Raw genomic sequence first — 26,708 nt, 5'->3', positions numbered from 1 at the left:
CCGTCAGACCTACATCACCAGGAACCCACATGAACATTACGGTGGCTCCCTCAACAGCAATCAAATGGGATTATTCTTGGACCTGTTGCAGTAAGCGATGGACTGTGTACAGCACAAACAGATTCTGAAGGGCAGTGACAGAATCTGAACATACGACACTTAATCCCCTTTCCAAATTACTTCTCGGCTTCCCTTACTGCTTGCACAGCGGAGAAATTTAACAACATAGGGATTATGCTGCAGACCTGGGCCATTTTATTGCGTATCCGTATTGATTATTTCATTCGGAGAATATTCGTTTTTATTGGAATTGTTGTCTGTCATAGCTTTATTCAAGGTAAATTTTCTTCTTTTGAAAGCTGTGGAAAACAATGAAAGAGGAGTGCACCTTTCCACCAATCATTTAACGCAGTTCCTAAAAAGTTTATTATGGATAGTATGAGAACGTTTAACATTGTAGCGCGTGAGCAATCGTGAATAATTTAATGATTATAAAGAATCCGCCTCGATTGCAAATAGAAACCGGATGTTGACCTAGGTTTCGGTGATGATAACCATGCCTTCTTCGGAACACACTAAAACTACAAACTGCCTAAAGAGGCATGGTCCAACATTAACACAGAACGCCCAAAAGCGAAAAAGACTCGCATAAAATGTAAAATAAACGGTACGTGTGTACCATGTCAATAGCTGTGCTTACTTGGAGTTTGTGGCACAACTTGACTAAAAGAAGGGATCGGTTGGTAGGACATGTTCTGAGGCATCAAGGGATCACCAATTTAGTACTGGAGGGCAGCGTCGAGGGTAAAAATCGTAGAGGGAGACCAAGAGATCAATACACTAAGCAGATTCAGAAGGATGTAAGCTGCAGTAGGTACTGGGAGATGAAACTTGCGCAGGATAGAGTAGCATGGAGAGGTGCATCAAACCTCAAACCAGTCTCAGGACTGAAAACAACAACAACACCTCAAACGTTTGAACTAAGTGCAGCTATTGACATGGTACACCATGGGCTAACCAGAACCAGGTAGATATTACTGAGGACGTTGCGAACAAACTATGTTAGTTGGTCAGGGATTTGAAGTTATGGTCAGTCTGGTACACGAAAGGACCTGAAAAAGATTTCATTACCACGATGAGGTCCATTTACACTAAAACTGGAGACAAAAAACAGCAAAAACGTAAGTGTGAAGCAGCTAAAACACAAGGTGCAGTTTTACGAACGCTGTTGCACTTCAGGATAGAAGAATTATACATAAGTGAGCTGGGAGCATGCCGTGCCTCCCTCACTCAGTGCTGCCACTGTAAACACGCTTTGCGCTACGTATAGACCGCCAGTATTCGCTGTTGGTAGCGAACATTTTCTTTTTCTTTACCGAAAATGGGCCCCAAAAAGCGCCCGCGGTAAACCAACAACTACAGTGGAGGTCCGATTATCGGAACACCCATCAACCGAAACATCGGTTAACCCAAAGCGTTCCGGTCGGCCAGTTCAAATTAGCGTGCGCGCCACATGCATTAGTTTCGGTGGCGCCGTGGCTGATTTGAAGAATCAAATCAGTAAAATACTGAAGAGAGGCTCGAATCTGACGTTGACGAACACGGCCGACGAATGTTGAACATTTTGATTAGGGCTGCCACTCGTACTTTAATAAAGTATTGTACGTCGTTTCGGGCAACTGTTCTCTATACTTAACGAAAACAGGGAACGTATGTTGAAGTGCTTTAATTCACATAGTTTGATTTTTTCCAAGAATCACTTTACGTAAATATTGAAAGACCACGAAAGTAGACCGCGATTTGGGTATAATGGATCGGATGAGCAACAGAACCATGGACTGAATCTCCGAATGCAACCTAATTTCAAATGCCAATTTTTTCTATGTCTAAATTTGAATCGACAAGGTGTAAGAACCCGTTAATTTCCTATTCTTTGCACTTACGAAATACCGTATATGAAACTGCTATGCCGTGTAAAGTAAGTGAAGAGCTCTGTGAATTATTTATTTCACGGGAAGTAGGCGAGTCGAAAGTACTGATCGTTACGTATAGACCCTAGGCGCAATTTTTAGTGTCCTTATAAGGGATGCATCGATACACTGATGTTTTGAAAACATCGAGGTTTCGTCCATAAATATCCAGGTTAGCATCGATGTTTTGAATGGCGATATATCGCCGATGAAGCGGCGACGAAATACTAAAAGCATCGACATTGTTGAATAATAAATCGTTTATTCTGTTCGTGGATGCCCAAGCCTTCGACAAGTTGAGTCTCTTCATTCGTGCTGGGCTACATTTATTTCTGTCTTCGTGATTTCTGTATCTTTGAAGTAGTAGATAAGTAAAATATAAAGTTTACAAGATCTCATTTCTTTCAAATAGTTTCCATTGAATTATGCACTCCAATCACTAGGTGTAATGTGAGTGAGTCTTATTGTCCCACTGCCTATTGTACAAGGTGCCAAGTCGAAATACAACAAAAACCGTTATTGACTAGATGTTTGAGCCAAATATTTTTAAAACACCTAAAGAATGCTGAAATCTATTATATTACATTATATCATAAAATTAAATCCACTGACAATGGAAAAAACTGCACTGAATTGGTAAGGCCCGAGAGATTGTGTGAAATACATTAAAGGGAGCGTCAACGCAAGCGACGAGTTACAGGAAAGACCGATAATAGTAGGAACTGAAAGGAGAAGAAAATTAAGAAAAGGTTATTTGACGTCCGCACACGATGGAATTCGTGCTTGTATATGTTAGAAAGATTCCTGGCGTTCGAAGCGGTACTTTTAACTAGACATGAGGCTCCCCGAATGGTTTCTAGCTGTGAGTTAGAAATGGCGGGATTGCTACGACTACTTGAAAAATTACCCAAAGAAATGTCAGTGAACACTTAATGTTACATTTTGCAAAGTAATCCCATTAGCCAGTTGCGTTCTGCAAGCAGTAGTAAATATGACATCTCTAAAAGAAATTTCCGACTCTTGACCAAAGTTCATGCACTTTAAAGATGCCGTCGCTAAATCAAAGGTAATTAGTTACGTAAGTAAATATGTACGGGAATTTTACGTCCCTACAGTCAGAAACGATATCTCATGAGTCGGATAACGAACATCCAGAATCTGATATTTGGAAATATCGCAAGTAGTTGTCACACTAAAACATGACAAGTACCTGACGAACATCTGCTGGGAACGTTGGTGAAAATGAGGTTCAGATGACCCTTCCGCCACCACTTACACTAACAAGAAACCGTACTGAAATATGGGAGGGCATGAAATCACACTTCCGGAAACTTGAAAAAATTGCAAAGGTATACCTTCCTATAGTCGCCACATCTGTAATAAGCGAGATCTTATTCTCAGAGACCGGAGCAACCACCAGCGGAATCGTTGGTTCTATTTTTAAGTACTGTTAATCGCTCATGCCAAGGAAACCAGATATGATCTCTGATCATAACCCATTCCCATCACGATCTTTATGAAAAGAAAAGAGTCGATTTGGTTTTTACTGAAGGCTACCGGAATGTTCCGTAACCTTCAAACACACAATGTGCTTCATATTCTAATCGCGTGGAATTAAAGCTGGGGCATATGACATTTTAATAGAAAAAGAATTTCCTGTAGCTATATGCGACTCACAATGTGTAATGAAGGAAAAAAAGTTCGATCCGTAATCTGGAAATATAGTACAGCCACGGTTTCACAAGAAACTACAGCCCTTCTTTCCTTGCCACAGAAACAGCACGGAACGCCCGAACTGAGAACCGAACTACAGGGAAAACTGAACGTAGGCTGCAGATAATCAGTTTAAACAACAGTAAAGATTTTCTCTTGGACGAATGAATTCACAGTGAAACTCAAGGTGTGTAGGCCCATTTATAATGTGATCGCATAGCGGCACAGAACAGCGATGTTCGAACTGATTTGTTCGCACTGTGTGCGATGCAATATTGGTGCACACGAGCGATGCTATAAGGACTCTACGACTGCGATTCTTTCAATTTTTTTTTCCACGCCATCTGCGTTAGTCGAATTGAATTTTCAAATATAGTGACCCGTCGTTTATGTATCTGAACAATCTGAGTCCGTATATTTTATGGTACCGTAACCGTTTACGTATTTCCGACAATCTGAAACACTAAGGTGAAACGAAAAACTGCCCTTATACTGAAACTACTTTCGAATTTTCGCCATCGGTGGGTTTTCATTCCGAAAAAAAAAAAAAAAAGAGTGACTATTAAATACAGAGAATATTCAGTGAAATTAACTTCATTTTATTTTGTCTTTCTGGTTATATACTTAAGCCTTTAAATACGTTCTCCTATTTTCTCTTCTTGCGTGTTACTAAGCTATGTTGTATGGCATATGGCCTTCTGTAACACACTAAAAGATCATCAGATATCCAGAAATACGTCTTATGACAGCTTTGAGCTATGGTTGAAAAGATTTAGAACACTTCGCCGTAGAATCAGTACAACATACAGAACCGAATATGAAGTTAAGGTCACTGTATCTCTACCTACATCATTTGTTTTTTCAGAATGAATTCTCACTGGAAAAGCCGGTAATCTCACGGAAGTACTTTGGGTACAACAGTTTTCGTTCACCGAGATTGTTCCACAAACACCATATTGTTTCCTGCGGATACGGACCAAACTAAGAGCAAAAGCGCACACTGAATCACAACACCACCAGGAACTATGGTGGTGATTTGTTCTACCCCTGTCACTATAGCACCCTTGGCTGCTGTCAGCGGCCTTCAGAACGCGCACTGTCGCACTTACCTAGGCTCATCTTCGTAACACCTCTCAGATCAACATCACATCACAGGTTTGCAAGCTGTGAAATTAAATAGTGGCTCGCTACTCCGTCCAGCGCGCACCGCAATAACTGATTGTCTTCCTTGGCCCTATTGTTGCGAATGGTGCCGGAATTCTCTTATTGTTTACCCAGGAGGTAACAATGCAGCTTACTGTACAGGAAACAAGTCGCCGCGAATGTTTTTATTGGAAGTGCAAAGCATCTACCTGCGCTCTCACAGCGTGTGCACTTCTTGGATTCACTGCTAACAAATGATCTTAGTAAAACATGTGCAATTGTTAAATTAGCTAGTGCAGTAACACTGTGTTACTTTCAAACCCCGTATTTGACGTGGTTGAATGAAAAATTTTATTCTGCCCCGTACACGTTTCCACGATTTCCTTTAGTTTCGTATAAGATAAAGTTTGGAAACTTGTCAGGAACAGGGGACGGAAAGAGAGATTTAAAGCCCCGTCGGCAACGTGGACAGGTAACCAAGTTTGAACCGGGGGAAGGCTACGGAAGGAAGTCTGCCGCATCCGTTTCAAAGCAACCATTCCAGGATTTGACTTCCGTGATTTGCTGATACCAAAGAAAATGTACTCGTAAAAGGCCAGAAGGAGATTTGAACCACCGTCCTTTGAGTATAGTATGCTGCGCACAACGCCAACTCGCTCGGTATTTGTAAGGAATTAGCCTCACTTTCGTGTAGCATGCTCTTTTGGAACCATAATACTGAAGACAGGATTGGCCAAACCATTACTTAATACTTGGCAGTCTACTAATGTCTACGACTCCTGTAACATACATTAATATCGTGCGCGTCGCCCTTGCTGTATGCAGCGTGTTCAAAAATTCGGTGCCCAACAAGGACGACACAGGAGACAAAAAGTGTATTTCGCGAAGCAACCATGTGTCGGAAACACACATCGTGCGAGCACTGAGCATGCGTAGGTAATACAGGAGCGGAGCAGGTAAAGTAATCGTGTGTAACGTTGTCACACCAGATGTTTAAGATGCGTAGTATGTTGTGATGTCATGCTCTTCAACAATGTGTCAGTAAAGAGCGGGTAGCACTAGTCCTTGCATGACAGTTGGAGCCGTCTGTGTATCGGCCGGGGAGGACCTTTACACTGGCCTTCAAGATCCCCGTACCTCACCCCATTACAAATCTTTCCTGGGGCTACATGAAAGCCGAGATGTATTCTACCCCTGTTGACTCTGAGTCGGAACTGACTGCAAGAATTCATGCAGCAGGAACACCAAATACAGAAAACAGCCTGCATTTTCGAGCGAGCACGGCGCTCCCTGCTACATCGATACCGGCTGTGCCCCGAGGTTAATGGTGCTCATGTTGAACATTTATTGTAATGTTACAGTGATCAGAAGAATAAAGCAATGGCAAACGATTTAACATTTTATTCTTTGTCACACAAAGTAACCATACATGTGGTTGCTTTACGAAATATGTTTGTTTTTGTCTCTGTCATCATTCCCGTTAGTTGGAGTACTGAATTTTTGAACACCTTGTATATGAAAGTCTTCTCTCTGAATCTACATTACGGAAGCCATCGTACAATGCTGACAAGAGCACCTGACCCTCCTTCGCCTGTCATTATCTATGCTGGTTAAATTAGAGGGTAAACAGTCTACTATTTTCCGAAAACGACCGAATTCGTCTTCTTTTACCGTGGTCGTAGCGTGTAATTTGTTTCCTGTCTCTTCATGAAGCGTCTGCGATTGGAACCGGTTTTTCTTTACGCGATCATCACTCTTGTGTCCGCCCCGGTAGCTGAGCGGTCAGCGCGACAATGTCAGTCCTAAGGGCCCGGGTTCGATTCCGGCTGGGCCGGCGACTTTCTCCGCTCAGGAACGGGGTGTTGTGTTGTCTTAATCATCATTTCATCCCCATCGACGTGCAAGTCGCCGAAGTGGTGTCAAATCTTTGCACCAGGCGAACGGTCTACCCGACGGCAAGCCATAGTCAGACGACACTTATTTATCCCTCTTGTGGCGCCTTCCGTTGGAGTTTGTTAATCACGTCAGTGACATTCGAGCCGTTCAGCGGCCCGTGATGAATCTTGCATGTCTTTAATAAATAAACTTCTAATGTCGATCCAATTTGTAAAGAAATCACACTAGTGAACAGCACTGAAGTATTGGTCGAACGTTGTAACGATCGACATGGTTCATGGACGACTTACCCTTCAGTAGTTTGTTTAAATGAGTATCAGTCACACATCTGTTCTCCCCATATACAGACACCTGTGGTCATCCCACCAAAAGCACGGCTGTTCCACGCACCTACCAATCGTGAACCATGACTTTTTTTTATTTACGCTCCTATGGTAACACCTCAGTTGAAGTTAACTACGGCTTTCAGGTGGTACTAGCAGCGGCATTTTACTATTCGCATTTTAAAATTGCAAGCAGTGCTCCGAACTGTCTGTGATATTTCTAAATATAATAGACACGATCCTATGGAAGGTTATATGCCACTGACCGCTAGATGACAAGGAGATATAGCCCTTCTGGCAATGGACGGAAGCGCCTATACGGAATTAGTGTGGTCACAGAACCTGAAGGAAAGAGTTACGGAATGAAAAACCAGTGGAGAGAAAACAAAAGCAATGCCACCATGAGGAAATAAAAAGGTTAAGGTAATACTGAATGGAGAATCGTTGGAATAATTTCAAATCTTTAAATACTTTAGGAAGCAGAACAGAAAGCTACTGGCAATGCTATGTAGAAATTAAAACCAGGATTGCAATGGTGAAAAAGGCGATCTGTAAGAAAAGGAGTGATTTCCGCAGCAGTATGAACTAAGCTGAGGATATGAATGATGTTTTGTGTAGTGACCTCAGTGTCGGGAAACATGGACGATGAGGAAAAATGATAAGCTGGAGGCTCTTGAGATGTGAACGTGACGGAGGAAAAAACAAGTTGCGCGTGTAGAGTGAAAAATGAGGTGTTGCTGAGAAGGGTGGTAGAGCAGAGACAAATAATGAAAGCAATAAAAACAATGACACGTATTTAGGGAGTATGAGGGACTTGTAGAAGCAGTGTTAGGAGAGTATGTCGAAGGCAACAGAAGACGGTGGATGAAAAGATTGCAGATCCTGAACCATGTGCTTCACGGCACTACATGCGTCATCATTACGAAGGAAGAAATGTCTCGCATGAATGGAGACGCAAAAGACCTAGCATAGCAAGAACTGATAACGCCCTTGCCTTCCTACAACCTTTAAATGACTTGCCCAGCCACGTATACACTGAGGTGACAAAAGGTGATGGCATACCTCCTAATAACGTGGCGGACTTCCTTTTGTCCGGGGTTGGGCAGCAACTCTGCGACACTGACTCAAGAAGTCGTTGGAAGTTCCCCGGAGAAATATTCAGCCTTGCTGCCTCTATAGAGGTCTACAATTACGAAAGTGTTGCTGGTGCAGAATTTTGTGTACGTACTAACCTCTCGATTATGTCCCATGCTAAGAGATCTGGGTGGCCACAATCACTCGGTCGAACTGTCAAGAAAGTTCCTGAAACTGGTCGCGAAGCACTGCGGCCCGGTAACACAGCGCATTGTTACCCATAAAAATTACATTATTGTTTGCGAACGTGAAGTCCATGAATGGCTGCAAATGGTCTCCAAGTACCCGAATATAACCATTTCCAGTCAATGACCGGTTCAGCTGGTCCAGAGAACCCAGTCTATTCCTCGTAAACACAGCCCACACTATTACAGAGCCAACCCACCAGCTTGCACAGTGCCTTGGCAACTTGGCTCGATGGCTTCGTTGGGTCCGCGCCACACTAACCCTCCTATCAGCTCTTACCAACTGAAATCATGACTCATCTGACCTGGCCACGTTTTCCTGTCGTCTGGGGCCCAACCGATATGGTCACGAGCCCACGAGATGTGCTGCAGGCGATTTGTGCTGTAGCAAAGGCACTCACGTCGGTCTTCTACAGCCATAGCACATTAAAGCTAGATTTCGCCGCTCTGTCCTAACGGATACGTTCGTCGTACGTCTCACATTGGTTTCTGCCTTTGTTTCGCGCAGTGTTGCTTGTCTGTTAGCAACGACAACTCTACGCGAACGCCACTGTTCTCGGTCATTAAGTGAAGGCCGTGGTGACACGTAAAGGTATTCTCGGCACACTATTGACACTGTGCATCTGTGATGACCACGATTGCCAAAGTGGGATACCCCCTGTATTCAATCCAACTACCATTCCGCCTTCCAAGTCTTAATTCCCGTCGCGCGGCCATAATCACGTCAGAAACCTTTTCATGTGAATTACTAGAGTACAAATGACAACTCCGCCAATGTACTGCCATTTTCCATCTTGTGTACATGATACTGCCGCCATCTGCGTATGTGTATTATGTACATATCGCTACGCATAGTTTTTGTCAGCGTAGTGTACGTAATTCATATAGCTGAAGGTGAGGACTGCTTACAGTAAATGTTCGAGGAGTGTGTTATTAAGGAAGCTTATGTCTTTTCATCTATTAGGCGTGTATCATTACATTTGTTAATCATTGGGGTTTGCAGGCAGCCGTGAAACTAACGTTCTGCATGCGCAGGTCGTAGGCAATTTTCTGGTGTATCATGTCTGAGCACAGTTGCAGCCGCCCGCTAACGATCACAGTAAGCCGCTCGAGTTTCCTTTGTTATTTTCTGAATCTAATTGTACAGTAACGGTCCGATGCCATTTATCTGCAATACAGGAGACAATAACTTGGCCTTGTTAGTGACGTACTAGCTTCTTTCAAGGAAAACAATGGGAGATTATATAATATGTATGTCGGATGTAATGGATGTTAAGTGCAGATATTTCTGTTGTTGACTGAGGACAGTGCACTGAATAACATTACTTCTGTATTTACGTTATTTGCAGACTAATAATTCTAGCTATGTATGTTTCTTAGGTTTGTTAATATCCTCAAGCACATGTTGCAAGTGCGTGCAAGCGATTAACATTCGCAATACCAAGTTGCGGGGGGGGGGGGGGGGGGGGGGAGGAGGGAAGGAGGAGTAGGTGAGGTTACTTATGCCCTCCTTTTGAAAATATTGTAATTCAGGCGTGTGTTTTAAATTTTAAAAATATATTTATTGTTTTTAATGTTTTCTTATACTGGATACTGCAGTAGTTTTAAATTTTTCAGTAAAACTTAAACCAAAAATTGAAGTCTTAGTAGTGAACGTGACCTTTCACCACAAATGTCATTCATATTTCCACGTTCAGGACTCTTCTAACGCATCTGTGTTTCTTTAAAAATAACGTTACGAATAAAAGTCAGACAGTAAACGAAATATGTATTTTTTTTAATTATTTTGTAGTAGTGAGGAAGTACCCTTCCTCGCAATGTACACATTACGGGAAACGCGTTGATACTTCCAGTATTGAGCTGAAGGATATTTTCAGGTTCCAAACACTACTTACACATCAGCACCTATTAAAAGTGTATGTTGTTAACAGAGGTTAATAACAGTTAACGAAATTTTTGTTTTTATTTTTCGTGATGGGCATCAAGTATCCCTACCCGTCCTTGATAGGATGCAATATGGAAGATACTTTGGTACTGTTAGGGTTAATAATTCATTTCTCCGAGGCAGCAGGTCAGTTGTTGAAGTGTGACACGTGGATGCAAAACGGTTAATCTATGCCGACATGCAAATTCCACTTAGTGGTGCAACTACGACAGAGCGGGGACACAGAAGAACAACCAACACAGTGTGTGTGTGTGTGTGTGTGTGTGTGTGTGTGTGTGTGTGTGTGTTTTAAGGTGCTCACGTATACCCATTACACCTGTATTCACTGATCAGCCAGGACATTACTACCAACGACCTACTGCGGGCCCCAGTATAGCAACCACTGGTCTATATGATTCGGTACAAGTTCTGGTTTCTCCTATCTTGCCTTCGTGCTTTTTAAGCGATGTGTATGATGGTGGCAGGAGGATCGTTCTGCAGTCTGTCCCAAACTTACTCAACAATGTTCTCCAAAAAAGGAAGTCGTCATCCCTCCAGAGATTCCAGTTTGATCAAATGGCACTATATGGTTCCAGAGACGATGTATAAACGCAGACTGAAGTGACGAATGGAAATTTTTAGTAAGACCGGGCAGATGTACTAACCACTACGCTACCTTGGCACAGTGGCACCGATTAGTCTGGTACACTTCCCTCGTCAAATCAAATTCTCATTCACGCCTCAGCCCACTTCGTATTTCCCTTAAACTCATACAGCATTGCAATGGTGGAAAGCCACAGCGCCAGGGTGGTGTAATGGGTAGCGCGCCTGCCTAGTGTGCAAGACACCTGGGTTCGAACCCCGGCCTTGGCACAAATTTTCATTCCCCGCTTCTGTCTGCATTTCCCAATTGAGTTCACGAAGCATTTCCGAAAGAGTCGCTCGCTGATCAAACCTACCAGTAAGAAATTTAGCAACAAGACTCTGAATAACTACTTTACTTATCTTTATTAGAAGAAAATCAGCTACATTGTGCGCGTGTAGTTTGTAGTCTGGTTGACGCAGACGCGCCCCCGGGATGCACAAGCAGGAAGCCCGCCGCTGCAATTAGCCGTCTGCCGGGGGTAAGCCCTCCTGCGGCGAGCCTAACCCTCAGCCCCGCATAAATATAAATGAGACGCTAATGGATATTCATGTAAATGCGCCGCCCCGCCCCGCCCCGCCCTATTAACCCAGTGAATACTCTTGGCTCACACGACAGCCGCAATTATTTTTTTTTGCGATCTTGCCGTGCCTGCAACTACACGCGTCCTAATTATCCACCGTCGGGGACCCGCCTGCACTATTCTGCATTAAGTAGTACTGAAATGAAAGTACAGTAACCGAGATACTTTTCCTGGTGGATGGACTGAAGCACTCCGGCTCGATCGCGGATACCAAGTCCCGCCATAACCTTACGCCAATCCCCAATAAAATTTCTAAATTCTGTCGATCGAATAATTTTCGCTTTTTTTCCAGAGCAGCACAAGAAGGACACTTCGTAACAAAGAGGAAGTCTACGGGAACTTTGTATCGGAGAGGGAGTCTATCACAGATCATTATTCTATGCAGGAGCAGCTCAAATAGCAACGTAATACCTGGAGAAAGAGCATGTTCGCTTAGTAAAATTCTGTTGGGTAAGTGTAGAGAATCGTTATTCGAATGCGACAGTGAGACAGCTGTACTGTCTGTATCGCACATTCGAGTAGAATTTTCAGACTACTGTAGTAAATTAGGGCACATACGGAGACATACATGGTATTACAGAAGGAACCTATACATAATATAGAAGCTGAAGTCTAAATATATGTTCCAAATCTCCTCCTAAACCACTTGACCGATTTCAAACAAACTTGGCGCACGTATCACTGTCTGGAAAGAAATACCTCCTACTGCGGCGGACAGACAGACAGAGAGAAAGGAGGAAAGATGAGATGAATGAAGGTAAATGGTTCAAATAGCTCTGAGCACCATGGGACTTTACTTCTGAGGTCATCAGTCCCCTAGAACTTAGAACTACTTAAACCTAACTAACCTAAGGACATTACACACATCCATGCCCGAGGCAGGATTCGAACCTATGACCGCAGCGGCAATAAAGGTAAGAGGGAAGGAGAAGACGTATGGAGAGAAGGGAGAGGAGGAGATGGATACTCAGCTAGCAGAATGTATTTTTGGAGGAGTTGTTATAAAATAATTTGAATAAAATATTCCAAATAATTTAAGTCCAATTTTTATTAATTACTTAAATACTACTGTTAGAACGCAACACAAATAAATACACAAAAAGGTTATTAAGCGAAGGCAAATGATTAAATTCGAAGTTTATTTTCGTAAATGCCACTTCCGAACACATTGCACCTTAGAATTCACTTGACATTGCCTGTCGCTCTTGTAAGAGATTCTTTGCGTTCGCTGTTCAAACCATCCTTCCAGCCAACTATCTAAATGGGTTAACTTAGTGGACTTTGGTGGTAAAGAAATGACCATTTTTGCAGACCCATCTTCCATGGTTTTTAGATGATAAGCCATATGACGACTATAATACGAGGGCTCTCGCCATGTTGGAACAACATACGGATCCTTGTAGCCAAAGGAACTCACTCAAATACTGCTCGAAGTTAGTTTTCAAGAGATTCTACATGACGACGCCTTGCAAGACGATACGGTGATACAACAGGCCCAAGTCAGCTGATTGTCCAACACACCACACTACCCATCTAGAGGGACCCAGTCTTGAAAATAAGTCACCAGAAAGGCATGTTGGCTTCGGTATGACCACCGAAGTGAGCTACCAATGTTAGTAGTCTGAAGGAGAAGATTAGGGTTTAACATCCCGTCGAAAACTAGGTCATCAGAGACGGAGCACAAGCTGGGACTAGGGAAGGATGGGGAAGGAACGCGGCCATGCCATATCGGAGGAACCATCCCGGCAGTTGCTTTAGCGATTTGGGGAAATCACGGAAAACCTAAATCAGGATGACCGGATGCGGGTTTGAACCGTCGTCCTCCCGACGGAGAGTCCTGTGTCGCGAGTGATATGGTCGCCAGGGAAAGTGATTTCATCAATAAACAATATTAACAGGATTAGTCGGCCGTTTGTAACTAGCCAACGACATAATTCTAATCGACTACCTACATCTCCTACTCGAAGATGTTGAATTCGCATTACATGAGGTTAGAGGCCATGTTTCTTGTATCTGGATCGCCAATGAACACAGAAATCCTACGTGTGTTTGTCGAAGGACATAATGCCCATCTACTTGATCCAACCACCGTTCACGTGCCCTTTCAGTAGTCTCACGCTGTCTAGGGAACACACAAACTAATTATGAACCTGGTACTCAGCAACTGAGAAATCTTGTCCTGTATTCTCAACAAGCTGCAGAAACATTTCCTTTACAAAACCGATACGCAAATGCCACATCGACACTCAAAACTAAGTGCGGCATAGTTGAAAGACACACTAGGAAAGCCCAACAAATTACCATCAGAGTCACTGATGGAAAAATCACTTGCTTAAACTCTTGCGCAACTTCGCAGCTGTAACTTGAAATAGAAAATGACTCTCGGTAGATAAACTAAATTCAACACGCAAAATGGAAACTTGTCTCTATAACCAGTAAAAATTTGGAATCAATGTACACTACCACTTCGTTAAATATTCACTGTTTCTCCAGAAACATGCTACATAATTATTATTTCCTGTGCTCCTTGCAGGAATGGAACAGGTCAAACTTATTGCTCCAACTTTGTTTGAGCGCTAGTTCTACAGCAGTACAGATAACGGATGGTTATAAATAAAATAACCGTGTTCCGAGTGGTGCAGTACCGGCTATGGACATAGCAGGATGCTGAAACATCGCCCCTGCCAGTGTGTTCAGTAATCGGTGCGCTGGCGGAATATTCTGGAAAGACGTACTCATAGTAGTTCTTCGTTCTGCCACCAGGTGAAAATATGGCGCTCTAAGCAGTCAGAATGTGGTATGACTGCAGGAACAGGGGAGTAACGATGAAAAACATAAGAACTGGGCTTGAAGCACGTTTATTAGGTTACGGTCAGAAGTTGTAACATGTGTTGAATTTGATCTCATGACTCAGCAACATGCCGCATCCGTAACACAGCATGGTCGACATTTTCTCGCAGCGTTATCTTGTGCAGTCAGAGCGGTGGGTCGTCGTATACAACCCTTCAAACGTTAACTGTACACCAGGACGCGAGGCGCCATCTCCGCTAAGAAAAACGGAACGAGAATGAAGGAGGTCGCGAAATCACAGCACATAGTCACATAAGGTGCATGCGGTGGATGTTCCAGCACAACATGTGAAGAACAGAACCCTATATGCGATATTTCTGTGCACCTGAAACACGTGTTTATTCTCATTTTAACATCGCATTCTGCAGGCCTTTTGTTGACGCAGGGTCTCTTGCAGCTGCTTCTGTCGGCGGTATTCCCGCAATGCAGCGCTGCTATTGCTTTACCAGCCTTGGCGTTTCGTATGTAAAACACCAGCATTCTCAACTACTTACACCAACAGTCACTTCACAAAATAAACCAATACGCGTCGCGAAGTGATACACAGCATATGGACATCAAAGCAAGGCACATTTCACATTCCGACTGCTTGCAGCGTCTTATTTTCATCTGGTGGCAGAAATTGGAACTATTGCTTTCAGCGTACTCTGCGAGCAGACCGTTCGAAGAAAACAGCTACGATGTTCCAGCGTCCTGCGACGTGTATGTACCAACACTCTGAACACCGTCAGTTTAATTATAACCACCTGGTGCTTTCATTCCATTTCCATGGACATGGTGGTGGTCTATGAGTGATAGGCGCACCATTGTCTTTCTCGTCTTCAACATTTCACAAGCGTACTCTGCATCTCCTTCGTCCTTGGCGTCACTTTCTTTCCATCAATAGAATTTTATGACGTTAGTAGCTGTTCCACTTGAGCGTGCAAAAAACCTTCTGCGATCGCTTTCCTATTTGTACTGCGCAAAGTATCAGTACTTTGATTTGGAGCGTTGCTGCAATTTTATACTGTTTCATGTTTGTAGAACACTATGCTGCTAACAGTTTTATTCCGAAATATGTGTTGTTTTAAACTATTTTGTCCATGCTCAAATGGATGGGTTGTTGGAGGTGATATTCGGTCCCGGGAGAAATTTTGGGTGCTTTATTTGGGGTGCAGAAATCGCTCTAGTCGAGAAGGTCGTGAACATAACCACGATTTTCGGAAGTCATTCCGAATTGCACGGAAGCTGAGCGTCTCCATTTGTTGGCTAACTGAGGAGTAGGATGGGGGGTGGGGGGGGTTGGACAGGACGATTTTCCCCTAACCCTCAAATGGCATGGTACTCACGAATGCTTTCACTACACCTCGTATTCAGTTTGTTTCTCGTGGCCTCACCAGAATTTTAACTATCGTTCGACTTCCACATACAGTCGCCAGTGCAGTGGCCTGTAGAAGGCTTGTCTGCAGGTGAGACATAATTCAAGCATTTTTTAACGGAAGCGCTGGTTGGCTGTGGACATAAATTTAATTCCGAAAGTTGCTTCTTTCGATCGACAGATCTTTTTGAACAAGGCACAACGTAAACTGTTCGCCGATAAGTAATGAGGGGAAGGTGGGGTGTATATTCGTGGATAGTTACACTTATTGTGCAACTATTCATGGAGGTCTGGTGTTGCTTGTAATTATCATATGACAAAGAAACTTATTAGATATGCTAATGCGTGAATGCAGAACCGATATATGCTGGAAAAAAAAAGTTACATTTCTGGTTTTGGCCACCAGGTGCAAACTGACTCTGTACGCTGTTTTTATGACGTGAGGACATCCAATGTCACTTGACAAGTCTTAACGTGAGCTAACAGTATGGCTATTCAGAAGAGAGACCGCGCGCTGTTGGCCAAACTCTGTTATGTGAACGGCAGCAGTTACAGTGCCGCATTGAGAGACTATCAACTACCGAAAGGTCTGAGGAGAGCCCCAAAGTCATTAAATGGCTTGAAGATGACGGTAATGAAATTCGAAAACACAGAGGAGCTTGACGTGGCACCTGGAACAGGAATGCGTTCTATCTCGCTTGAAGTTATCAACGAGGCTGCTGCTACTATAACTGACCATAGAGCAATGTGCTTCGGGTAGTGATAGAGCTCGTGCAGTGTCACGAGAATCGTCCATACCACGGCCAACAGTACGGAAAGTTTTTCTGTTTATCTCACCCGTACAAGATACAGATGTTGCGGCAACTGAAACCTCATTATCTGCAGTAAGGATGGCCAGGCAATATTCTGTCGAGTGACGAGATGCATTTCAAACTAGAGGGTACAGCGAATAGACAGAAGTGCCGAACTGGGATACTGTTAAACAGTGTGTTGTGCACGAAGACGCATAGCACTCGTCGTATGTTGACTGCGTGGCGTGTATCCACAAGCACCTCAAGTCTCGGTCCGTTCTTCTTTGAACAGAATACAGCCAGACGGCCTATCAGGTGTACCGTGAAGTTTGCACGTTATAGAGACCTCTTTGTACAGCGTGCGATTCCTGCTTTAGAAGAACGCGACTGTTTCGAAAGCCATTATTTTCATGCAAGATGGGGCAATACGTCTCATCGCGCTCACCCTTTGGAAGATCTACTTAAGGCACCCTTCCACAAACGTGGTACCTCAAGAGTTTTTTTACCAGATGCACTGCATGTATGATCGCCTGATCTGAATCCATGTGACTTTTCGCTGTGGGGATGTATAGTAAAACGCGTTTAGCAGGACTAGTTCGGTCCCTATGTGATCTGAAGGCGGGACTGTTGATCACGCCGCGTTACGGACGCACCATATCGTCGACGTCTCTGGGATTCGTATGATCATGTTGAAAAAAACTGTGTAAGCAGCGGTTAATAATAAAATCAACATCATCCCATATATATATATATATATATATATATATATATATATATATATATATATGCCAGATTTGTACATGACCGCTAAAACTGGAACTAAATTTTTTTTATCACACGTCGGATTCACATCAACGAATTATAACATATACCAAGTTACACTGCCGATAATTACATCCCACACTGGACCTTTGTGAGTAGCTGCATTTTGATTATGAACCCGAGGTGGTGAATTTCTGATTGTCATAACCTCGAACAATCTCCGCCATAACGGACATATCAATTACGGGGTCGCCATTGGGTTACATCGCACATTACAACAGTCTACAAAGAATGTCAGTGGTTACAGGGAACATCAACAAAATCGTGTAGACGGCGGTATACCACTAACAAACAACCTGTCGTCCAAAAATTCGATCACCATGGAGAAAGTATCTGTAAATATCAAAACAAATAGAAAACACGCAGATTAACGAGTGCAAATCGTCTACGATACATGAATCTGCTGTCACAGGTTCGTATGTAAACGTACTAGTAACTCTTCATACACAAAGGGTACTTTCAGCAGCAGTTCAGGCTAAAAATTAACCTTAAATTTTACAAGATACCTAGTGTAAATGGTGGCTCAGTAATTGACAGCTTCTCTTTCCCACATACTCTTCTTTTGTGATTGTGTTAGCCATATCGTACGATCTCACGCAACCATGTTCGGAAGAGTACTAAGTGACAGGCTAGGCGCAAATTGAGACGCGTATAGCATGTGTGACGTGACACGACACTACAGCGCGACACGCACGTGCCGCACGAGTCGCGCGGGTGCAGCGCATATTGCGACGCGCACACCATACATACTTCGCACGCGCCGACTGGCGACACACTGCGCTGACAGAACCGAAGCGTGCGCAACCTGTTACTTTTCTCGAACGATTTTGCAGAAACTGTTCACTGAAAGTACATGATTTTTGCCTTACTTGTAGCGTTATATGTAAGCTTCGTGGCGAAGTGCTCATCACCTCGCTAATGACCATTCTTATTGTGATGTACACATTTTAGTAAGACACTACGCAAAACTCAAAAAGTTTGCAACGAAAATTAGGGGTCGCTATGATTTTGCGTTTGGTGCGTATTACACCATATGTTGCTGCGTATGAAATTTAGCTAACATGCTGAATTTTTGTTTAGACGTGGCAGGAGATCTCTATCTGCCTCCGACCTCGAGAAAATGGATCCCATGTAGCGCGCTCACTTCCGATCTCACGCCCGCGAGAATGAAATACTCGCAACATCTCTCGTATCTCCTAAACCGCTCGAGACATCGAAACGAAAGTTTGGCGAATGGTAGCACACAAGGAGAAGAGTGTTTTGCCAATTATTAAACACACGGAACTTTCTTATCTATGGCGATATATCACTACTTATACTTCTTTTTTATTTATTTCATTCCAGTGACTAATTTTTTAAGAGTTATCGACAGCTAGCGAAACAAGAGCTTCCTAGTATGAAAATAAACATGAAATTTCTTTTATGTTACTGCAAACCGATACAATGAGGTTTTTCGTAAGCTATTGAGCTCTGTAATTGCCAATTACTTGTTTAATGAGGCCCTACGTATCGGAATTCTGGCTCAATAGCTGCTGTGAGATGAGTTTGACAAAGTACACTGTGACAAAGGAAGTACACTTAAACCAGTCACCAAGAGAAATGTGGGCTTTACTCATAAATGGTGATGCTTCTTCGAATGAGAAAAGGTTAACAACTCACAAAACAGATTTGCAATTCTGTTGGAATTTTGGTGGAATCCCCGTAACCCATCGTATTTTTTAACACTGAGCGACGGGAATGGAAAATTACCAAAGGATTTTATTCCTTCTCTTGATCTGAGCAGTACTAAAATAATGACGAGCGTTCCTTCAGGCGGAATGATAGGCACATGCCAGATACTGTTTACTCACCTAGGGCTTGCCAAATTGACAATGCGTGATCGCGAATAAAATAGTTGTTATTGAGAAAAATAAACGATTGATCTGTCGCACAACACAATGGCCAGTGTATTGTCAGCAGCGAAGGATAATGCGCGCGACAGGAATGCACAAGTTAGCCATGTGTGCCTTGTGAGATGGAGTTCGAAAAACATTGTCATGAAAGTAGATCTGCCTTTGTCAGCAGCACATTTAAACAAATTAAATATATCTAATCATAACACTCTTTTAGGATATTCCTACTTTCGTAATAATACCGACCATTTTCTTCATTTGTGTAGCCTGTTGTTGTATGATTAGTTTATTAATGCTGATAATGTCCATGCAACAATTGAAATACTTTTTATCATCACGGCGAACCAATTAAAACACTGTTATTTGTGACTGCTTTTCGACTGTTTCTAGCTTGCAGTGGAAATATGTTGTTCACATGCATGTAGTACAGTGTGTCGTATTACAATATTACATACATATCAGAGTAATCACAGTGAAACTTCTATACTTCAGATCTTGGACGCTTTTTACCACAAGAACAAAGGGATCATACCTGTGGAGATAATCCCTTTCTAAATTTTTGTAACAGATCGCACAGATACGCTAGCTTACTAGGCAGCGAGAATATAACCTTGCTTTCCTGCCTTGATTCTTAATCACATGATTTTATAATATTCCTTGCTTCCTTATTCAGTACCCTCTGTCCCTTCTTGCGATCTGAAAACATCACGGAGGCATATGGTGCAATTCCAGCGGCCAATGGCTCATCAGTTACTTAAGTATACATTTTTCTTGACAGAAGAAAAACAAAACAAAACTATGCAGATATAAATAACAGAAAAGTATAACGTGCTAACGAAGAAAGCTGGAGCGTTTAAATGGCGAAAAACGAAACAGTACCTAAAGGCTATAAAATTCAGTACACAGTAAGGCAAAATTTATCGTATTGGCAATACTACCACTGCTGATATCCGCCGTTCCGATGTGAGCATATAGCCGGGCTACTTTTCCGCTCCCCTCCTTAAATCTCCCACGATGCTAGCGTGGCAAGGCTAGCGCGACGCGCGGCGCGAGAAACTGTGCCTCAACCACAACGCCGCGCGACCTGCCGCAGGCACGTGTCGCGTCCCAGTCGCGTCGCGTCGCAATTTGCGCGGTCCTATTTGAATCTGTGATGTTACAAAAACGCGCGCTGCGCTGCGTCGCGGCACACGCGCTATACGCGTCTCAATTTGCGCCTAGCCTAAGGAAACCACCAGTTGTTCCATGTCCGAACATAATTTATGATCTCATTCCCTAAAGCCATCTTTCTTGGGGCTATCGTGCAACAAAGCAGATCAAAGGAAAGACGCTAGCTTTGTCGTTGTTGTTCTTCTCGGGGCATTTATAGGTGGGTTTCTTTGTGACGCTTTGGCCTGACGTTCGACTCGGTTCAACGCTCCTGCGCATGCCCTTTACTTTTAATATTAGGAATGGGGACTTGTTTGCCGACTTCCTTCGACGAGTGTCAGCAACCGTGAAAAGGCTTCCTCTTAATGATTCCCGAAATACAGGCACTTTGCATCATCTAGAGGGGGCCTTTTTTCTGCTTCCTCGCCCTCTCTGGTCAGGTAAGATCAATACGTTGTACTGCGATTTTTTTTAAATCAGTCCTCTTTTTCTTAGTATTGCTTTCCGAACCAGTCAGTTGCTGTAACTAAATCGATTTCATAGCGTTATACGGTAATTTAATAACTTCGGCCCGGTGTAAGAGTTTGAATCGGGTGCTCTTCTCCAGTCTTCCCTTTAGAAAGGCAATTTTTACCGTTTCACATTCCTGCTGTACCACCAGATTCTTTTTGGAAACGTCGTCCGTCAACTCGTTTGCTTAAGAAGCAGACGGATAGTCACTGTGGAAACAATGACTAGTTAATTTTTCAGATTGATATACGTCGTTGTGTTCTGCAACCGTTACATTTCATGTCTGCATCTTAATTTGCAGCTCTTCATTAACATTCGGAGCTGTTTACTTGTTTCTATTGAGTAAGTGGCACTTCATCCTGCCTACGTGTTGTCATCGCCTGTTTTAGGTTTCCGCGTATGTCGGTGCAAACGGAAACCTTTAGGAGCATTTTGTTGTCTATCTGTCAAAACCCTTCTTCTCAGGAACGATTAGAGGTATCAACTTGAAATTTACGTCACATACTAAAGTCTATTATTACTCGGCAGTGTAAAAAATTTAAGCTTCTACGTCAATGCAACCCTAACGCCATTTAGGTCATATATTTCAATATCTCGCCACTATCGATAACAGACGAGGCCGTTCGGCGCATAGTAGAACTTTTCGTATTTCGTGAAAGATTCGACCTATCGAACTTTAAGCTTTCAGCAGGTAAAGTTACGCTAACATTTTGCTAGGCATAAAACGTAAATCTGACCCCGTAGTCTACCGGTTGAGCGCGTTTCACCGCCATTAAAACGATGTGGATGTGTAACTGTGGAGCTTCATTTTGCGGATGTTCTGCTAGACCTATCACTGCGAATATTGCCTTTATTTGTATTGATGCGCTCCTCTTCCTACCAGGTACCGAAAATCGTTAAACAGTACTTTATTCCATTAAAATGACTGTTTAATTTGCCAGTAAACAGCGAAATGTGTGTTAAATATACCGTAAAATATTTGTCCCCTTATCTGCTAAATAGTTTATATATCTTTAATCCTTTAGTAAATACTGAGAGTTGTGTGTGTTAGGTAGAGCACACACAAACCCAGTTTTAATTTTTCAGCTTGCTTAGTCATTCTCTCGTATGTACATTGATTTTGTTGTCGAAAGACCAACTTCAACAATGTCTTCGCTCTATTCCTCAACTAACTGTTGCTGCGCGCAAAATTAAAGGTCGTTCACTGGAAACAAAACGAGTTGTCTGGTAAGTGCTGAAGTAACAGGCACATAATGTGCAAAATGAAAATCAGTGGTTAAGGCAACGGACTCAAATTTCCAGAGGAGCAGCGTGTATTCAGGTGTTCGACAGAGTTTTTAAATAAATTTTGGCAAGGGGCGGGATGTTTGTTTCAGAACAGTCGCTGCTCATTTCTTTTTCTCATTAATTCGGAATGACACACTGTCCCACTCGATTTCGATGCGATTCAAGCAGTCCGAACGGGCGCCATGTTGGATTACACGACCTGGAAGCTGATGGGGCCTTATTTGGTGATTTCGGTGTTCAAAGTTACGTCTTACGGAAGCACACTGTTTAATTGCAGCAACGCATTATCTATCTCCCAAAATGTGTCATTCTTGGCACGATTCGTTGCGCACATCTGTCAGGAACTGTGACGAAGGTCCCTTGTAACGATGCCAAAAAATTCATTGATAATTTTGTAATATAATACTGTCGAGTGCTGCTTCTCTGGCAAGAAATTTTAATGATACGAATTGTTTGATTCGTTACCGTACGTCCTGACGTGTGTTAATGAGGCAATGTTACGTGTTTGTAGAATGGTCAGTGACGTGAACGAGGAATGAACTAGATGGAGCACATTTGGCAACACAAGGGCCTTGGACACATGTTGGTACGATTTACGACGATGGCCACATCTTGGAATGGAAGTAAGAGCAACGCCGTTAAATTCGACCCGGCCGATAGGGTGAGCAGCAATCTGCGATTGTTTGCTGATGACTCTGGTGTACGCGAAAGGGTCGCCGTTGGATGACTCTGTAAGGATACAGGGTGACTTGGGTGGAAGTTCTATTTCGTGTGATGAATGGCAGTTTGGTCTGAATGTGGAGAAGTGTAAGTTAATGCAAGTGAGTAGGAAACACTATCCTGTAACGCTTGACATCAGCGGTGCACCGCTTGACGAAGTCACATCGATTAAATACCGAGGAGTAACGCTGCAAAGCGGCTCGAAATGGAAGGAGCGCGTAAGTAAGGACGGTTGTAGGAAAGGCGGATGGTCGCCTTCGATTTATTGGGAGAATTCGGGAAAGCGTAGCTTATCTATAAAGGAGACTGACTCAGAACACTTGTGCGACCCATTCTTGAGTGCCGCTAGAGTGTTTGGGATCGCCATCAGGTCGGGTTGAAGGAAGATATCAAGGAAATTCACGATAGTGCTGCTAGATTTGCTATCGGTACTTTTAATCAACATGCGAGTATTACGAAAATGCTCTGTGAACTCAAGTGGAAATCCGTGCAGGGGAGAAGACCTTTTTGCGAAACACTAATGAGGAAGTTTAGAGAACCGCCATTTGCTACTATCTGCAGAACGAGACTACTGCCATCAACATAAATCTAGTGCAAAGACTAGAAGGCAAGAGGAATCGTGGCTCGTGCGGAAGCATGTAGACAGTCCCCTTTTCCCTTGCTTGCGGATTATGTATACATGGCCGGCCGAAGTGGCCGTGCGGTTAAAGGCGCTGCAGTCTGAAACCGCAAGACCGCTACGGTCGCAGGTTCGAATCCTGCCTCGGGCATGGATGTTTGTGATGTCCTTAGGTTAGTTAGGTTTAACTAGTTCTAAGTTCTAGGGGACTAATGACCTCAGCAGTTGAGTCCCATAGTGCTCAGAGCCATTTGAACCATGTATACATGTAGCAAAGATGTCGTCAGTTACAACTTTCGTGCAGGAGCCGACTTCACCAAGAGAGTTAAGACCACCTGGGCTGGCAAAATGGAATGGGACGTTATCGGAGATTCTCTGATGTCGCATGATTTTTGCTGTTTAACAAGAGGCCACTTTCAGACCGGATCGTTTGAGAGCGTAAGTGTCCCTCTGACTGAAGGTTAATAAAGTTAATCACAACTTGAATCCAAAATAGTTGCTCATGTTTTCCTAACGATTTCCATACTCATTTCTAGCAGCCCCACAGTATCCCTACCTCGGTGCATAACTGGGGTGAAGGGAATGGAAAGGAAATGGGAAGGGGAAATGTAAGAGACAGAAAGGAAATGATGACTACCAGCTGCACAGAGCATTGCGGTACTGCAACAGCGAGAGCTGAAAAGTCGTGCCAGACCAGGACTAAAACCCGGGTGCCCTACTTCCCTAGAACGGTTGCCTTGACCGTGTCGGCCAGCGTGACACGCTTTCAGACCCAAAATCCCAACTTACAGCTCGGCGCATCGGAACGACCCCCATTCATTAACACCATACTCACTGATTTAATCCTGTAGGAGATCGGACGTTGGTTGTGCATGGACACAAACATTTTTATCTGACAACCATCGTGCACATAGAACTATACATATTAGCAGTGTATGTTCCATCGCAGATTCCTCGACTTCTCCAATGTTTAACGGTATCATGCACGTTTTTATTATCGTAGATTGTGAATTGAAATTCATTAAGAACAAACGCTGTTTCAGGAAGCGTTTTCTCACACGGCCAACCCAAGTAATAGATCGTTTCTTGCTATCCCCACCCATCTTCCAATTAGGATCGAACCGATCCCCTTTGATCCAGAGAATATGTGCTAATACCATTTTGATTAATGTGAGCAGTTTCTTTTACGAAGGGAACTTTATTAATATTAATCTTTTGTTTACTTGCCAGAAGAACGTGGTCAGTGGAAGTAATCAGTGGGCCATGAGCTCTAAATCTCAGGCGGCGACTGACCAAAGGCAGAGGGCGGGTTAGGACTGCCATAATTGGTCCATCCGTGCCAGTGGTATGAAGTTCGGCAACCTCGTTGAATACCCCACGACATCCGTGCTGGCCGCCATCGGAAGACGCGTGTTGTCTTGCGGAGAGCGTCGTGGCTGGGTCGGACCGGACTCTGCAGTGGCCGGAGGCTGCCCGGCGCGGGCTGGTCGGCCGACGAAGCGGTCCGGGCCTAGACAAGTCGCCGCCTTTGTGAGGCCCCGCCCACCCCCCTCCACCGGCCTCCACCGGCCACGCTGGGCCCTCCTCCCCTATAGTAGAAAAAAGCAAAACTGTAACAAAAAATGTCCACTGCAAACTAAATGTCACTGATTTTTTTTCGTTTTGTTCAGGTATCTGGCAAGCGGTTGTTCCTTCACTGACTTACATTTCCAGTACAGAATTGGGATTTCTACAGCAAGTAAAGTGGTTAATGATGTATGCACAGCAATTTGGTCATCACTGCGGGAAGAATGTATACAAAGACCGACCAAAGAGGTATGGGAATCAATAGCGGCTGGATTTGAACGTACTGCTAATTTCCCCCACTGCTTAGGAGCGGTGGATGGAAAACATATCCGTCTTACTGCCCCATTTAATAGCGGATCAATGTACTTCAATTACAAAGAATACTTTTCTGTGGTTCTGATGGCTGTAGCGGATTCCAACTACAGGTTCATTTATGTCGACGTAGGAAGTTATGGCAAAGACTGTGACTCTTCAGTGTTCAGACGGTCCAGTTTATGGAAGTCAATAGAAAGTAATTCCCTGGAATTTCCAGACGTCCAATGTCTGCCTGGTACGGAAGGTCCAAAAGTACCCTACTTCTTCGTGGGAGACGCAGCATTTGGCCTACACACGCATTTGCTCCGGCCTTTTGGGGGAACAAACTTGACAGTTGAGAAACGTGTATTTAATTACCGTTTGTGCAGAGCAAGGAGGTATGTGGAATGTGCTTTTGGCATCCTCACCAATAAGTGGCGGTTGTTTCACCGACCTTTAAATGTTCATCCAGATTTTGCAGTAAAAATGGTTAAAGCTTGCATTGTTTTACACAATTTTGTACGTCAGAGAGATGGATTTATAATTGAAGACACCACATCCTTCACTGGTTTGGAAGACTTAGCCCAAGATGCCAACATAAGAGGAGGACTGACAGCCAACGCCATAAGGAACACTCTTTGTAAATATTTTATGACAAATGCTGGAAGCGTGTCATGGCAGATGTCAAAGATATAAATTAACAAGCCTTTTCCTTTTTGTAGATTGTTTGTGAAAGCCTGCGACTGTATAGTAAATAGTTTTCTTTATAAATAAATTACTGCTACCACTCACGTTTTTAATCGTTTTGTTTATATTTTGTACGACGCGTTTCGGGAAATAATTCCGATCTTCAAGTGCGTTTTTTTCTCTAAGTTTTCATTATGTGTAGTGTTTTTTTATTTGTGAGGTCTTGTGCGTGTTTCTCTTATAAATTACAGTAAAGAAAACAGAATGCAAGACCTGACACATAAAAAGACACCACACATGATGAAAACTTAGAGAAAAACGCACTTAAGGATGGGAATTATTTCCCGAAACGCGTCGTGCAAAATATAAACAAAACAAAAAAAACGTGACTGGTAGCAGTAATTTACTTATAAACAAACGATTTACTTTTAGAATAAAATTTATAACGTTAAATAAAAACTGTTTAAAACGTATTAAATGTAATATTAATATATTAAATAAATACTTACCAAACGCATTTTTATCTTTGTCTTCCATCTCATCAAAATCTTGCTTCAGTGCTACGCAAACTTCCCGCCAAGCATTCTTTGTAGCAATACGATCTCTATACGCATCTAGAGTTTTGTCCCACAGAACAGGTCTTACTTCCA

The 26,708-nt window shown here is 43.2% G+C and overlaps 1 protein-coding gene and 1 non-coding gene across 18 annotated transcripts in view; one reads left to right on the top strand and one right to left on the bottom strand.

Moving 5' to 3' along the window:
- The window catches only part of LOC126416640 (CUGBP Elav-like family member 2), a 764,867-nt gene that overhangs the window by 480,951 nt on the left and 257,208 nt on the right, over nucleotides 1–26,708 (bottom strand). The gene's annotated exons all lie outside the window — the stretch shown is intronic.
- On the top strand, nucleotides 11,090–11,161 carry Trnat-agu (transfer RNA threonine (anticodon AGU)). The gene has a single exon. It is a non-coding gene; the product is annotated as a tRNA-Thr (tRNA).

The sequence above is a fragment of the Schistocerca serialis genome, chromosome 8 (genome assembly GCF_023864345.2).
Source record: "Schistocerca serialis cubense isolate TAMUIC-IGC-003099 chromosome 8, iqSchSeri2.2, whole genome shotgun sequence".
Taxonomy (NCBI): Eukaryota; Metazoa; Arthropoda; class Insecta; order Orthoptera; family Acrididae; genus Schistocerca; species Schistocerca serialis.
This window is presented reverse-complemented; position numbering and strand designations above follow the sequence as displayed.